The 17,163-nt window shown below is 37.8% G+C and overlaps 1 long non-coding RNA gene across 1 annotated transcript in view; it reads right to left on the reverse strand.

Annotated features, from left to right (window-relative positions):
- Positions 1–14,994, reverse strand: part of LOC144377154 (uncharacterized) — a 45,624-nt gene extending 30,630 nt beyond the window's left edge. The window contains exons 1-4 of the long non-coding RNA XR_013437820.1: positions 13,612–14,994; positions 6,281–6,321; positions 5,704–5,741; positions 4,982–5,109 (exon numbers count right to left, since the gene is read on the reverse strand). This is a non-coding gene — a long non-coding RNA (uncharacterized LOC144377154). The remainder of the gene's footprint in view (positions 1–4,981; positions 5,110–5,703; positions 5,742–6,280; positions 6,322–13,611) is intronic.
- Between the last annotated feature and the right edge of the window lie 2,169 nt (positions 14,995–17,163).

Below are 17,163 nucleotides of genomic sequence, written 5' to 3' on the forward strand. Positions count from 1 at the left end.
CCTAGTGATCATAAACTACTTGTAGTTCCACTCATATATCATTCTGTTTTATATATCCTTGAATTTCCTTTGCCTGAGATGCCTACCTTGTCCTTCTAAATCCCATAACCCTTACCCCTTAGCTCAGCTCAAGCAATACCTTTCCCAGGAAGCCCTCCTGACCCTTTAGATGGGTCTAGCGGCCCTACTCTGAATGCTTCTCTACCCTGAACATTATTTTCCTGTCCCAAAGCTTGGCAAACTTTTCCTGTAAAGGGTAAATAATAACTATTTTAGGATCTGTGGGTCAGATATCCTCTGTCACAACTGCTAAACTCCGCCTTGAAAAGTTTGTGTATGTCCTGTGAACATTTAGATGAATGAGCACAGCTGTGTCCACAATAAAACCTTATTTACAGAAACAGGTGACAGGCTGGATCTAACCCATCAGGTAGCTTGTTTATATTGAAATGACCTACATGCATGTCATTCTCCACTGCTAAACTATGAGCTAAGGGCAAACATGGGGCCTTACATATCATTGTAACTCCAACACCCAGCCCATAGAAGCTAGTCAACATCTAAAGTTACAACTGTGGAAAATTGGAATCACAATGTTTTCCTGCCTGTCTTGCAGAGGTATGAGGTTTAAATGTGATAAAGCATGTGAAAGCACAGAATGGTGAACATGTTCCACAGAAACACCCAGTATCTTGTAATGAGCATCTCACTAATACCCTTGTTCTAGTCTTTCCAGGAAGGTGGAGAGTTATATGTGAATGTGAGGTTTCCTGCCACAGGCAGACAAGGACAAAACTCCACCTAAAAATGTCACTCCTTTCAGACTCAGCTTCTCAGAAGAAATGGATCCTGTAGGCTATGTTTTAGAGGCCTAAGTCAGGCCATATGCAGAGTTGACACATTTCTAATCATAGTGAAGTCCTGAAGTTCCCCTGAAATGCTTAGCAATGCTGAGAGCTTTCCTTCCTCTCTTTAAACTTCTCTTTAACAAATTCCCTCACACATACTTCCAGAAAGTGTCTATAATTACATTCCAGTTTGTTGTGAAGCTTGATTAAAAGCAAGGATAGCAATATGGTTCCCCAAGATGAGATAATCGAACCCAGAGTAAGTTACAGGAAGAGCAAAATCCTACTAGGTGAGGGTATCTGCAGCAAATACTGCCCATGTCTGAAGACATGCCCTCCTTGCACCATTTTGATCAATATCACAGTGACAATTTTATCCAGATTTGCACAGAGTGAACAGGAATGTAATAATCAGTGAAAGAGGAGATCTCCTGACTTTGCAGATGCCCTTACCCAGTGTTGACAATTTGTTTATTTATACATCATTTGTTTATTTGTTCGTTCATTCATTCATTTATTCATTCGTTCATATAACAATTACCTTGAGAACCTACTTGGGGCCAGATTCTGTGCTGAGGATCACTATTGTAGACAGAACAAAGCACCACCAGGATTTCCAAGGCACACCACTACCATGTGGGCAAGGGCTTCTGTGACAGAGGAGGTGGAGGTGCTGGACAAGAGGAATGCTAATGCTTCTACTTCCTGTAGCAATTTCAAGGAGCCACTAAGCTTCTGAAGAAAAGATTAGGGTGCCTCCCTCCACCCCTGTGCCAAGAAAACCAAACCTTGCAGTTACTGTTTTTATGATGCCCTACTTAATCCCATTACCTCATGCTCCCCATTTCATAGATGAAGAATTGTGAGGTCCAGGAAGAGCACTGCTGCCCCAAACTGCACCCTTGTTAGTGGCAGAATAAGGACTTAAACCCAAGGTCCTCACCAGCACTTTAGATTATGAAAACAATAATGTCTACTATTTATCGAGCAGTTGCTATGCCCCAGGCCCTGTGAGCATTTCGTGCACTATAATTCATTTATTATTCTCAGTCCACCCTAGAGATGGCATTGATGTGTTTTCTGGTGGAAACTAAGGCACAGAGAGGCTAAGCAGTACCATGAGTAGAACAGGCAATATAGCAAGGTGGGATTTCCATCCACTCTATCCTGGTGGATCCCACTGATGTTAGAAAATATATTCCCTCACTTTCATATGTCTGCCTGGTATTTACAAACTTCACACATGCTTTAAGATGCCTGAAAGAAATGGACTGCATCTTTTTTCATATTTTTGTGCACTCAGGGGGACAGATTACAATCACTGTCCCACACTGGGCTCATGTAATGATTCTTTGTTTGTTTGTTTTGCTAATCCTACAAACATTGTAAGTGAAAACATCTTGGGATATATATATATATATATATATATATATATATAGTATTATATATATAAACATATATATAAATAGTATTAGTTGTATTATATAATTTTGTTAAATAGATCTAAGATTTTATACATATGTAGATCAACTGTTCCTTGCAATAACCTCAATACCTAGCACTATACCTGGTACATTCCTAATATACAATCTGTGCTTATTGAATAAATTTATGATTGAAAAAATAATCACAATGTTAGTAGTGGTTTTAGAGCAAATGTTATTTTTACACTTTTCTATGAGAAACACATACTTTTTATCTAACATGAGACTTATCTCTTTAATTGTTAAATGCACAATACAATGTTGTTTACTATTGGCACAGTATTGTGCAGCAGAACTTATTCATTTCACATGACTGAAACTTTATACCCAATTGAATAGCAACTCCCTGTTTCCTCCTCCTCCCAATCCCTGTCAACCACCAGTTTACTCTCTGCTCCTGTGAGTTTTAGCTAACTCATGGAAGTGAAGTCATGCAGTACTTATCATTCTTGACTGGCTTATTTCACTTAAGATAGTGTCATCAAGGTTCATTCTTATGGTCGAATATGGCAGGATTTCCTTCTTTTTTAAGGCTAAAAATATGCCATTGTACATATACAACATATTTTCTTTTCTCATCCATCAGTGGATATTTAGGTTGTTCCCACATCTTGACTATTGTGAATAGTGCTTCAGTGAACATGGGAGTGCAGATGTCTCTTTGGCTTATAATTTCAATTCTTTTTAGTAAATGCCCAGAAGTAGGATTACTGGATCATATGGTACTTCTATTTTTTTTTTTTTTTGAGGAAACTCCATACTGTTTTCCACAGCAGCTGCACTGTTTTACATTCCCACCAACTGTGTACAAGGGGAATATGTATTTTTAATAATCAAAATGTGTACATACCTATAATATTGTTGGCCCTTTCAAAAATAAAAAATCAAAAGCATCAGGAGTTTAGGAAGATACTTGCTTCTTGAAACAGTTTACTCCTACAGATTTCTCTTGGGGAGGAAGAGGAGGAAACAAGAAACAACCTCCAGCTGATCAGAAACACACTGCTCCCTGCATAGCCACTCCCGTGGGACTCACTGGTTCAACACTAGGAAAGCAACTCAGATAAGTGATACGATTTCAACATTATTGAATATTGTGCGGCTACTTAAAAATAGCAATCACTTTGCAGTCTAGATAATGAAAACAACAATGTTGTAGAAACATGGAAAATGTTCATGATACAATGTTGAGTTGAAAATACCTGAAATGAAAGTAATGCAAAGTAGGTAGTGTTTAAATAATTTATTGTTTTTGCATTTTCAAATATTTTGAAGGTGTATATTCTTGTTCATATACACCACGTGGCCCACCCACACAACAGCACAATCAGTCAGCCTCTCCTTAGACCTTGTGAGAAATGAACACCATTTTAGACCCACCCCAGATCTACCGAATTAGAATTGGCATTTTAACAAGATTCCCAGGTGATTCATAATCACATTATGGCTTACATTATCTTTCTAAGAAAACAAAGATGCTTATCAAATGAGTTTCCTCACTTCAGTCGTCAAAATATCCTCTGAGTTGTTAACACAAAGGTTATTATTCTCGTTCTACAGATAAGGAGACAAGACTGGAATTAAGTAACTCCCCCCAAAGGCATGCATTATTTAGTGTCAGCCCTCAAACCAGTCTCCCGACTGTGAGGCCACAGCTAAGACCTAGGTTCACCACAGTCTGCTTGACTTGTGTTTATGTGCAAGGCCTTTTTATACATGGCCTGAAAGGACCACCCATTATCACCTTACTAAGATACAACAGCATGGACAGGAGTCAACAAGGTCCTGATTTCAGGAAGAGGAAGACAGGCTAAGGTTCCTGAGGCCAAGACTCTCTTTCCTATAAGCCCCTGTGGGTATGCACCTGACCCCCAAGTTTATAAGTTGAGGTTTACTATTTGTGAACAACATCGGAGTCATGGAGATGGGTGTAAGCGTGAGCGAGGATCACCGTACATCAGTTTGAAGCCACATTGGCTCCCAAGTAGTCCAACCTCACCCATCTTCAAAGAGAGAAATAGGCCTAGAGAGGGACCCAAGCAAAAGCTGCGTCAGAGCTAGGGGAGGTTAGCATGAGAGGCTACCCAGATAGTGGAAGACTGGGCCAAGCGACTGGGAACACCTGCCAAGGCACTGGCAGTGGAGGAACCCTCACTATCTTTTCTAGGTGGGGAAGAAGCCAGGCTGTTCAGAGGACCCTCTGAGAACAGGTCTGTTCATTCCATGATATTTTGTCCTTCATGTGCCTGTTTGTGATCAAAGTTTACGCTGTACTCCACACTGAGCAAGAAATATCTGCCCTCCTGTCCACTGTGATGTGCAGCCTCAACATATTTGCCTTGTTCAACCACTGATAAAACAGAGTAAGAGTCATTTAAAATAGTTTAAGGAAATAAAATCAACACTTTAATTAAGTGCCTAATAAGGCACAATTTTATTGCAAACTCACAATGTGACAGAAACTGGGATGCTCATCAATGTTCTTTTTAAAGTAGGATTTAGAGTAGATTTAAGTTTGTTCAGGAGAAGAGAAGTGTATATTCAACTAAAAAAGGTCAAAAAAAAGTAAACTATTTTGAATTAATTTCCAAGAGGACTTCTATATATCCCACAGGAAATAGAGTATTATTAAAATACATAATTACTTACAGACAAATGGAGAGATGGAACATTGCTTGAGCTCAGATTGCTCCATTCAGATCTGCAGAAATCTCATGACAAGGCAAGGTTTCACTGAACAGTATTTCATCAGGAGATAATAGCAGTATCTCATTAGACTAAAAAGGGATGATAGATGATGGAAGGTCAATTTTCATTACAGCTCTTTTCTGTTAATAATAAGGCCTGTGCCTTCTCCAAATGACAGAGAAGTAAATTCACACTCTATCGAAGTAACCCCAAAACACTGAGTCAATTCAGGATTTTAAAAAATTGGTCAAAATCATTGAAACTCAGCTGAAAAACTTAGATTCAACATATGTAAAATATATTTTAGTGTTTTATGGGCAGAATAATGTATGTTTTACTATAAAGAAAGCATCAAATGCAAAATCTTTAAGATTTGCTACTTGAATGTAATTTTTAAAGTGTGTATAATGGGCTAATTCTTTTTCAATTAAATAAGACTTCCTCTGAGTGCCCACTTTTAGCATTCTAAATGTTCTATCATTCTATTTCGTCCAGTGATACTTTTATTTTCTTGAAATTTCCATCTTGAGTATTATACATTTTTTGTTTGTTTTCCTCTTGCCTATCTCATTTATTTGGATGAGAATAATTTTCTTTTTAAAGCCATGTTCCCAATACTAAGGATAGTTCCTGCCATAAAGTATGGGTTCAATGAATAATTACTGCACAATGAAATATCTTACCCTTGCTCTCCTATATCTTCTGAATGTCCTGTGTATTGCTGTTATAATAAGAAATAAAAACAATAAATCATTTTTAGAAGTAATGAATTCGAAAGTGACCAAAATATGGATCATTATATGATAAGATCTGAATGGCTAAGATTTTCTTATGTGTTATCATGTCCTCAGTGCCTGCCCCAGCAGGTGATCAAACAATTTTCAAGATAAATAAATTAATTAGTGATTGATTGAAATGTCATAAAAAAGAAAAGAAAGAGGAAAGTATTTCCTATATAATTAGCCAATAAAAAAATCCATCCCATCCCTTTCCATCACATCCACAAACTTGTTTTTGCAGTTTCAAAAAAATCATCATAGAACCAACAATATTGCTTGAATTCATGCACCACGACTTAAAAATAAATAGATCTTAAAGTGGTTTTGTTTCTGTATCTCCAAAGAGGTGAGGGCAGCAATATGGGTGGAAATGAGCAGAAAAAGGAAGAAGAAGGCCATGCACCAGAAGATTATAGATAGAATCATAGTAGAATTATAGTTTTGTTTGTTGTTGTTTACCACTAAATTATGTGATGCTTACCTTTGTATTTGTCCTTTTTGGAAGATTCACTGAGCTTAAATCTGCAAATATATGTCTTTCATTAAATCTGGAAAGCTTTGAGGCAAAATTTCTTCAAAAATGTTTTCTGTCCCATTTTTTATCACCTATTTTTGGCAATTATATATACATTGTTATTCTCTGCTCTGCAAATCTATTGTCCTGTCTTGGAGCTGACTCTTTCTTTTAGAATCTGTAATCTCCTCTGAAATTCATCCAATTTTTCTTATTTTGATGTTGCATTTTTTAATTATATATGACTCAGTTCTATTTTGTTCTTTTTTTAAAAAAAAATCTATTTCTTTACTGAAATTTCCTGTTTGTTAATTCATTACAAGTATACTTTCCTTATGTCCCTAGCTTAGTTTTAAATAGCTGCTTTAATATTCTTTCTGTAATCTAACATCTGACTCATCTCAGAGTTTGCCTCTACTTACTGCCTTTTGTCTTAAGTATAAATAATGTTTTCCTGTTACTTTAGAGTAATTTTGAATCCTGTCTTGGACTTTATAAGTCTTTTGTTACATTTGTCCAAAAGTTGTTACTTTTATTTTAGTAAGCAATTAATATGATTAAATTCAATCTCCAAATGTTTCCCTAAAATAAGTACCTACTGAAATCTCTTCACTTCTTTAGGCCCTAGCTGGGCTGCTTGGAATCTGTCCCACACAGAGTTCAGGTACCAGCCTGAGACTTGGGTAGTTTCATGCATTAAATTTTGGTCTCCCTCTCAGTTGCTTTCTCCTTTTTTTTTTTTTTTGGACCCCTGTGCCCCACAATTTAATTTTGTCAACAGAAAAAGTGGAACTTACAGCAATCTGTATACAGGGTAAAATTGGGAGTTCATAACCCACTTGAATCAAACTGTGAAATATGATATATTAAGAACTATGTAATGTTTTGAACGACCAACAATAAAAAAAAAAGAAAAAGTGGAACTTTAGATTTTCAGAATAGATTTAGAATGTATTCTACAGGAATATTGAGAATGGGCTGGAAATGAAACTAGGGATACAGGAAACAATCAACATATATGGCAGCAGCTCAGGGAAAAGGTGATGAATGTTCACATAGTAGCAGTAATTGGATGAAAAAGGAAAGTTCGTATGTGAGAGCTCCAGAATCTTTAAATTCCACTTCAATAAAGTGGCTGGAAATTAAGTCTGGACTAAAATGCCAAGAACTGCTGGGTCTCTATTTATGTGGGTTGTAGTGAGTAGTGAAGCAATAATCTTGGGTGATGTTTTTCCAGGAGAAAGTAGAAAGTGTGAGAGGGAAGTGGACCAGTAGTTGAACCCTGGGGAAGAGGCAGAAAGTGATAGGACAGCCAGGTGAGTAAAGAGAGTCACTGGAGCAGGAAAATAGTTGTGGTGGCAGAGTAGAGTGCTGTTGGTTAATAACATCAGATACCTCCAATTGATCAGGTAAGCTGAATTTGTACTAGGAACGTCAGTGACCTTTGTGGAAGAAGTTTCAGTGGAGGCTTAAGAAGTCAGATTGGAGAAGGTTAAAAAGAAAACAGAAAGTGAGGAAGTGCACATCAGTCTGTGTCAGCAGATGCCTTCAAAGCCCATCACTTGGTTTCCACATATACATTTCATAATTCTGTACCACACCATTGTCAAAGAACATAATTACAAGCAGTCCTGTCCTGGGATGTTTTTCTCCTGATTTTCTGACTTTATGATGGTGTGAAAGCAGTATGATTCAGTAGAAATCAATCTGTTAATTTGGAATTTTGATCTTTTCCCAGGCCAGCTCTGTGTGGTCTGATACTCCCTCACAATGCTGAATTGCAACAGCAGCACACACCAGCTCCCAGGCAGCCACGCAATCACGAAGGTTAAGGGCCAGTGCTACAGATGTACTGTGGTGCTCTGCAATGATGTTCAAATGAATGCATTGTCAACTTACAGTTTTTTCTGTTTTAGATGACTTTAATGGGACATTAGTCAAGGAGCATCTGTATATTAGCCATTTTTGTCTCCATTTTTATGTGAATATCCTTGAAAAAAGTGCCATCTGGTTATGTTCTCAAAAGAAGTTAGAAGTAAACAACTGGCAAAAACATGGTGGCAGAAACTTTTAATAGCGTCTATCAATAACTTTGGCCTCAAAATATTTCACAATTTTCTAATTCACATTTCCCATTGGTTTGAATTCCAAGCAGCCAGTTGTGAGCTATATGACTCTAGGTTAATCTTTCTGAGCCTCCATCTCTGCCAGAGATACTAACAATGATGACAAAGGCAAAAGCAGTCAAACATTTACATAATGTTTACTATTACTACATTGTTGGAAGTGATTTATATGTAATTAATAATATAATACATCTAACAATTCTTTTATGTAGGAACTGTTATTAACCATGTATAACATGAGAAAACTGAGATAACAGAAATTAGAATATTTGCCTAAGCTAAAAAAGTTAAAAGTGACAAAGCCAGAATTTGATTACACAAATAAAGTACTCGTTAAAGAACAACTGTTATTTTATCATTACCATTTATTCACTCATTCAATAAATATTTACTGAGTACATATTTTAAGGCAGGCATTGTAAAAGGATCTGTATGTTTGTTGTGAATTAAAACCTTGTCCTTGCTCTAAGTAGCTCTAAACTAATTAGGGAGGCAAGCCATTAAAGAATAAACAAACAAATATGGAATTGCCCCTTAACCTAAGTGCTATGAAAGAAACAAATAAGATGTGTTCATAAAGAATAATAGGGTTTGCTTAATCCTGGATATGTAGTAAGGGAAATACTCTCTAAAAGGTAACATTTAAACTGCCCTCTGGCAGATAAGAAGGATCCAGCCACCAAGAATATTAGGGGGAAGGTGTACAAAGGTAGAAGGATGTGCACAGTGAAGTCTTCAAATATGTAAGACCTAGGAACCCACTTTGGCAAGGACGGTAAGATAAACAAAGACTAGCAGGTGGGCAGGTGGCCAGATCATGCAAGGTTTCTTGCAGGCCAAAAATAAGAGTTTGGATTTTACTCAAGTAAATGTAATAGAAAGTCCTCAAAGGTGCTGAAGCAAAAGTTTGAATTACCATGGTTCAAGTTATATTTGTACTGGAGGATTGAACACAGGGGCAATTAACCACATTCCCAACCCTTTTTTAATTTTTTACTTTGAGACAGGGTCTCACTAAGTTACTCAGGGCCTTGCTAAGTTGCTGAGGTTGGCTTGAACTTGTGATCCTCCTGATTTAGCCTCTGAGTCACTGGGATTATAGGTGTGTGCCACCACTCCTGGTTCAGATCAGTCTGACTGTGATATGGAGAATAGATTGAGGAAAGGGCAAGAATTGAAAAAATGAGATAAACTGAGAGGCTATTCAATGATGCTTTCTTGGATTGGAGTGGATTGTAGCTGGGTAGATAAGGCACCTTAGTGCAGAAAGCAAGAAGAACTCAGCTGTAGGCTGAAGACACACCCGTTTTACACCAGTAAAATCTTGCAAGGAACTGATTGCCACAGGGATGACTAGAGTAAGAGATGAGGCCAAAATGTTTTGAAATGTTAAGCAAGAAATGTTAATGCAGGTTCTCTTTTATTTCAAGGAAAATTTAGGTCTGGAAGTTCTTTAGCAGACTTCTTTTAAGTCTCACTGATCACCACTTGCTGGAGGCCAGCAATATAAATATCCAGCAAACAAGCCTGAGATGGTTAAGACAGGCTTAAACCAATCCTGGTTTAACCTCTTGTCCAGGTACGTTACTCCTAAACAAAATCAAGTTTTTGTGAACTAAGAAGGAGGCAGGGAATGGCTGGATACTGGTTGGAGAATCAACAATGCCCACCACAGGTTTGAGATTAAAACATCCAGAACTTTGATTTGGATATGTTATATTTCAAAATATTTGATTGTGTATATCAATTAGACAATTCCAACTCTGGAACTCAAAAGAACTTTTTAAGCTCTATGTGTTTTTTAAAGTCTAGTATTCAGTTTAGAATGTGCTTAATTGCTGAGAGCATCTCAGATCTTGGAAATTTGGGGAGTAAAAATGGAAATTCAAATGTGGCACAAATAACCAGGAGGGCTTTAGTGAATATATCAGGATCCAGTTTTACAATGTGGAGACATCTGATTACTCTCACAGACTGCCTGAGAACAGCTGAAAACAAGGCAGAAGAGAACATATGGCACGGCAGTTGGGAACCATCAGTCACAACAGCCCAGCTGCCTGGAAACTTTATCATGGAGTGTTTAATTGGAAAGTCCTGAATCTTACTAAGGGACCAGGGAATCCATGGGAACAAGAAAGGAGTGAGATCAAGATTCCGTTCGTTTGTGTGACTGATTTTGGACATAGACGTGTACAAGAAATCGCTTCCATCGCAGGTAATGATGCTCTAAGACAGAACACCTGACATGAGGTAGAGGGAGCCAGGCACATACAGCATGTGGTAATGGGTAGTGCTCACTCAGAAGTTTGAACTAAGGTCAAAACCTGGCTTTGAACTTAAGATAGTTCCATACTCTCTTCTTCACAAAAACAATGATAATGTCTACTCTAGAGACTTATAATGAGGTATTGAGATAATGTAAGAAAAGAAGCCAGTGATGTCACTCAAAAATGCGAAGATCTACTTGGAATTATAATAATATAATAACCAAAACAAAAAAGAAAGTTGAAATGTCCAACAACAGATCAAACAACTAAATCACAAAGTAATTGCATAATTGAATGTTATATAGCCATTTATAATTATGTCTCAAAGAACACAATGGGGAAATATTTAATACACAAAGTTGTGCAGAGTAGGATAAAACATGCATATAAATATGATTTTTTAAAGAAAGTATATACCAAAAATATATATATAAAAGAAAGTATATACATCAAAAGGTTAACCATGATTGTTTTTAGGACTGAGAGATTATAGATGATTTTTGGTTTCCTTTATTTAAAAAAAATACAAATTTTGTAGTTTTCTATCATAAGAATGAATTGCTTTTGTAAGAATATGGAAATGTAATTGGAGATCATAAATAGTGCGTGTTTTAATGTCAGTGCTTGTTACTCTTTTTAGGGTGTTGTTCTAATTTGCTGTTCCCCAAATCCACTTCTTCTGGCTTAGCCCCTGGGAAAATGGCAACAATCCAGCAGAAATCAAAACTGTACCTAGAGGAATTAAAAGGAATTTTCTTCATTTATTTTGGGTGTTTTTTTTTCTTTTCTTTCCTTTTTTTTTTTTTTTTTCCTGGCTGGGTGTGCCTCATTCTGACAGGAAGTATGTGTCACCAGAAAAGAATTTAATTCTTTGCAGCAAAAAGATGGTTAGTGGAGAGAGAGGAAAACCCTCGTGCATGTTTCTCACAGATTCTGCTTGACTGTGTCAAGCCCACTCTTCTTGCTGACTGGAACCACTTCGAGGAGAAACCTCCCTTGGGGAACCACCACATTGCCACAGAGTAGTGATGTGTGGAACTCCCCAGTGCTCCGAGGGCAGCTTGGTCTTACCCCTAGCCTGCAAACCTGGCTTTGCTTTGTAGGAGGGTCACCACCTCTCTTTGGCCTTAGTTTCTTGGCCGTAAAATCTTATATATCTGCTACCTCCACCAGAAAGTCCCCTGAGAGAATGACTGAGCTTCATTCCATTCTGTTTCCACAAGGTCAGCATCAAAACTTAATTAATATTGACTAAAGTGATATAGTTCTAAGTGGCTTTTTAAATATGCCACCCAGTGTTTGCAATTAAATTCGTGAGCCCAACTCTTCAGGATTTATTCATACAAAATGTCTTATTTCAAAGGCAGAAAAAAAAATCTAAAGCAAATCTAGGGAAATGTTAAAATCTGATAAAAATTGATGGTGATGGTGAGTAAGTGAATGGAACCACATAATATCCACATTTCTCTTTTTGATTCTTGGTTTCCTCATCCACAAAATAACATCTACTTCATTGAACTATTGTATACTTTGAATGAGAAGTTTTATATTACGGGCTTAGCATATTTGTGCCCTCACTAAGCTTTAATTTTCTTTCAGCAGGAGGAGTAAAATATAGCTCTCATCAATCAATGTTTTAATGGTAAAATTGTACTATTGAATTTGAAGGATCTGACCACAGTCATCCTGGTCATCCCCGAGCAGCTGTATCCTATAGTAACACATGTTTTTCAATAGAGATAGATTGGACTCCATTATGATAGAACATAGAATTGATTTCAACTAATATCCTACCCAGTGTTGGAAGCCTTCAATGGTAAAGTTATGAAACTGTGATTTACTATGTACTAATTTACTAAAGGCTCACCATGTACTAGGCATTGTACCAAGCCCTGAAATTAAGAGATAAGAAAACATAATGCCTGCCCACAAAGAACTCACTGTCTTTTTTTCAAGGAGGCAGAAACAAATTATTACAATATAATGCTGTGAATACTAGCTTAATAGCCCAGGGGCGGAAGTGAAACATCCACCCACATTTAGCAATGAAATGTAGCTATTTTATTTTAGTAAAGAGATCTACAGCTGTCTTTGACGTTTAGAAAATAATAAGAAAGATCTGATTGCTGAAAATAAAAAGGCATCACTTCACAAAGTATGATCTTATTTATGTAGAAAATAAATAAATAAAAATGAATGTCAATGCAGAGAGAAAGTTCAGGAAGAGAGCTTACTGTGGTCAAAGTGTCCACCTGGAGGGAGGAGAGACAGTAGGAAGTTGATGAGAAGGACATTCCCTTGTTACCCATATATATCCTGAAGATTTTAAGTCAAGTATAGAGTCATATATTGCTTATATAATAATTGCATTATATTTTCACAGAAAATGGAAAGAAGGCAGAGTCTTCCCCCAGATATCCACTTGGTTTGTTCCTTCAACTACTTCAGATCTTTGTTCAAACATCACTTTGTAAATCTCCTAATTTAAAACTGCCACCTCACCATCATTAAAATCCTTAGCCCCTTCTCTGACTCATCTGTCATCATACCATTTACCACAATCTATATCCTATATATTCAACTTTTTAAAAAAAAGATGTATTGTCTGTCTCTCCAGCTAGAATATAAATTCTGTGAGAGCAAAGATTGGTCACTGCTCCAAACCCAGCGTTTAGGACACAAGGCAGGTACTCCATAGGCCAACTCTCTGAATCTTTGCAGCAATGAGTTAACAGTGATGATTTCAGAATGGAGAGATTACAGATGCTTTTAATTTTCTTCTTTCTACTACTTGGTATCTGAAATTTGGTAATGAACATGTATTGATTTTATTATGTAAGAAAGCTCTTTAAAGTTAAAAAACAAAAACAAACAAACAAACAAACAAACAAAAAAAAACAGTTACCTGGGCATTGAGAAAGGAGACTCCACTAGAAGCCACAATGGAAGAATCACAGGCTTAGTGGGAGTGAGACCAAGGAACCTGGGGGACACCTCATGAGACACCTGGTGGGAGAGACAAAGTCTCCCTTAAGATCCCTCTACTACCTCATTCTTTCCAGACACTGGGATAAATGCCAATTCTGGGGTCACAGGCTCACAAATGGTCTTCTGCCCACAGTTTCCCATCCCCAAACAGTGGGGCCCAGAAACTCACCCTCTTCCTTCCATCCAGCAAAAGTTTTTTTATCTGGTTCCTACTTAGGTTTCAGTCAATTCTTTGCAGAGCCACTAGTTTCTTGTTTTCCTTGGGAACCAGACTCTTTTAAAGTTGAAGCCATAAAAAGAATGAAATCCATTACCTGATACTTTTCTATTCAGCTATTCAAACCAGGCCACAGATGGAGGCCCTGTGTACCACACTCTCATTGTGGGCAGCAGGCATATAAACCCAACACTTTGAATAAGGCACATGAAAGTAAACGCTGAGCTCTTTTCATTCTTTTCTCTCTGTTTCCCCCCTCTACGCTGTTTCTAATCGAAAGCCATTGTCTTGAGTGAATGACTGTAAAGACAACTAATCCTCATCTCAAAGAACCTGCGAGGAGCAATGGGGGAAGGTTTTCCTGCTGGTGCAAAAGTGAAGAGGCTTGGATTCTCATAATTGCTCTGCCACTAACTTGCTACATGATCTTAGTAAAACTGTTAACTGTGCCTCAGTTTCTTTATCTTCCAAAAACGGGGGGAGGGGATCTTTAAAGAGTTTCTAAGTCCCTGCCCAAGTCAGTTTTGTTCAACTGAGGACCAACAGTGACACCTTGTGGTTCCCTTTGAGGTATGCTTTCCATTTTTCTAGCCCACAGACTAAAAGGCCTTCTTCCCTCCTTGGCCACCCCACTCCAACTGTCTCACTCCATTCTGTCCTAACCTTGTCATTCACCAGGTTCTGAAAAGTGCTTCCACCATCCATTCACAAACTGCTTCCCAGCCTCAATGGACAGAGGTTACTAAAGTCAAAGTCAAGGTAAAGACTGCAGACACCAGAGTAGAGGCCTGAGCTGCTGTGGTGAGGTGTGAGGTTGAATGTGAATGGTGTTTCAGCCTCAGACGTCTTGTGTGGTTGCCAATGCAGTATCAGAGAAGGACATGGATCATAGCCAGGAGTAGGATTGGTTTCCTTCTCAAGTGCTTCTATTCTGTTCAGTATGAAATGTCAATATTCTTTGGTGCCTAGTCCTAGGCCTTTTCTTCTTTGTACCTTGGCATTTCATTCATTCCCATGGTTTTTAACATCATGTATCATCTCCTAACATGACCTCAGAAAGTCAAACTTCTCTAAAACTGAGGTTCTGTCTTAAATGCTACCTGAAGGTTGGGTGGTTCCCTGGCATTTTTCTTCTTTATATCTGCCTGCTGCTGGACTAACATCCTCATATGGGTCAGACCTCTCTTTAATTTCTCCAAACTTGTATGTTCCTTGATTAAAACAGTTCCCAATGAGTGCTCAAAAATTATTTGTTGAGGTGGCTGCAGTGGCATTGGTAATCCCAGCCGCTTAGGAGAATGAAGCAGACACAGAAGTTTAAGGCCAGCCAGGGCAATGTAATGACATTGACCAAGTTAAACATGATTCGTTTCTGAGATTGAGTTCGAGCTTCATGTCTGAAAATTGTATGATCCTAGGACACTCATTTAACCTCTTTGAGTCTTTATTTCCTCCTCTTTAAAGTGGGCAAAATAATGTCCTCCCCCAGTTCCTCTGAGGGATAAATCAGTTATACCTATCAAGTATACAGCACAATGCCTATAATGTCACAGTAAGAATTCAGTAAAAATAGGTGTTTTTCTATTCCTGATATCTTAGTGGAAGAAAATGCCTTGGAGATATAGATATTTTCCCTGGAGAATTTTCCTCTCCACTCGCTCAACCAAAGAAACAAATGAGTAATCCAGCAGCCTAGATGGGAACTGTGGTTTGTGGTTTCAAAGTTTTTTACTTGTTCCTGTTGTGTGCTTGCTTACCTTCATATCCCTGCATTTAACAGTGCCTGGCACAGAACACATGAACAGAATGTTTTCTGGCTTGAATTAAACTAGACCTGCACCATAACTGCTAACCCACAGGTGAAGCATTTGAAGTGTGGCTACTTTGAATAGAGTTTTTGTGAGTATTAAAATACACATCAGGTTTTAAAGAGTTGGGAGTATAAAACACAAAACAGATTTTTTGGTATTCAAAAAAAGAAAAGATTTCACTAATAATTTTAGATTGATTTATATGTTGAAATTATAATGTATTGCATACATTGAGTTAAATAAAATATTATTAAAGATAATTTCACTTATTTCATTCTACCTTTTTATATTATTACTAGAAATTTTTAAATTATATGTATGGCTTATGCATTGTATTTCTATTAGACAGAACAAGCACACTGAATACACTACTGATAGGCTGAAAGATCCTTGAATATTTCCCAGACTTCTTTCTCTAGGCCTTCCTACTTGTAAAACATGTACAAGTTTTATAAGGCACTTTATAATTACAGCACTCTATAATTTTATGAAATTTAGGATATAATTTCTTAAGTAGAAATACTGATTAAATTGCTACTATGGGCCAAATACTTTTACATAAATTGGCATCTAGTCTATATAATAAATGTAACAGGCTAGAGTGACCCTCATTTTATAAATAAAACAGAGAAGACCTGCAGAAGTTAAGAGATTTGGGTAAGGTCACCTGGCTAGTAAAGTGACAAAGCTAGTCTGTAATCTTTTGCCCCTCCTCTCTTGTTCTTGTAAGAATTACCAACAGAAAACATGAATCAAGAGTCAAAGTGGGTGCTTCTGCTCAATTATCTCCTAAAATGTGGTTCCTTGTTTAGAAGAATCATGTTTCATGGGACTCATTTTAAAAGAATATTCAAGAGGGCTTTTTGTAGCCTGAAGAGACAACCTGAATGCTTGCCAGGTTCAGTAGATCATTGACACCCAGCAGTACAGTGTTGGGTGGCTTCTAGGGAGAGAAGATCAAGGGCCGACAAGCAGGGACTGCTGGTGGTTAATTGTTCACTAGCTTCAGACCATGTGGCTGGGAGGATAGCAGGAGGAGTGAAACATTGACCAGTTCTGATTCAGATGCAGGAATGTGGTAGGGAGGCACGGAAAGGTCATGGGGAGCAGTGGGCACTGGAGACAGCTCCCATGGGCAAAATTCCTCTCCCAGAAACTGAGAGAGGAGAGGAGAATGTGCTCAGAGGGGAGGAAAGGGCCTCTGGCCTCTGAGTGCATTTATTTCTCCAGCTCCTACAGCCATTTCCAGAACCTACTGGAGAGGAAAAAAATACTGGTGAGGACATGTTTGGCCTTTTCAACCCATCAAACCTCTAAATTTTGGAGAGCTGGAACTAGCAAGTGAGGGGTAGGAAAAACAAAGATGAATTCAAGATACTGCCCTTGCCTCAGAGCCAAACTGGAAATGCAATGGCTTGACTTGAAGGCTCTTAGATCTGGG

This window comes from Ictidomys tridecemlineatus, chromosome 4 (assembly GCF_052094955.1).
Source record: "Ictidomys tridecemlineatus isolate mIctTri1 chromosome 4, mIctTri1.hap1, whole genome shotgun sequence".
NCBI lineage: Eukaryota > Metazoa > Chordata > Mammalia > Rodentia > Sciuridae > Ictidomys > Ictidomys tridecemlineatus.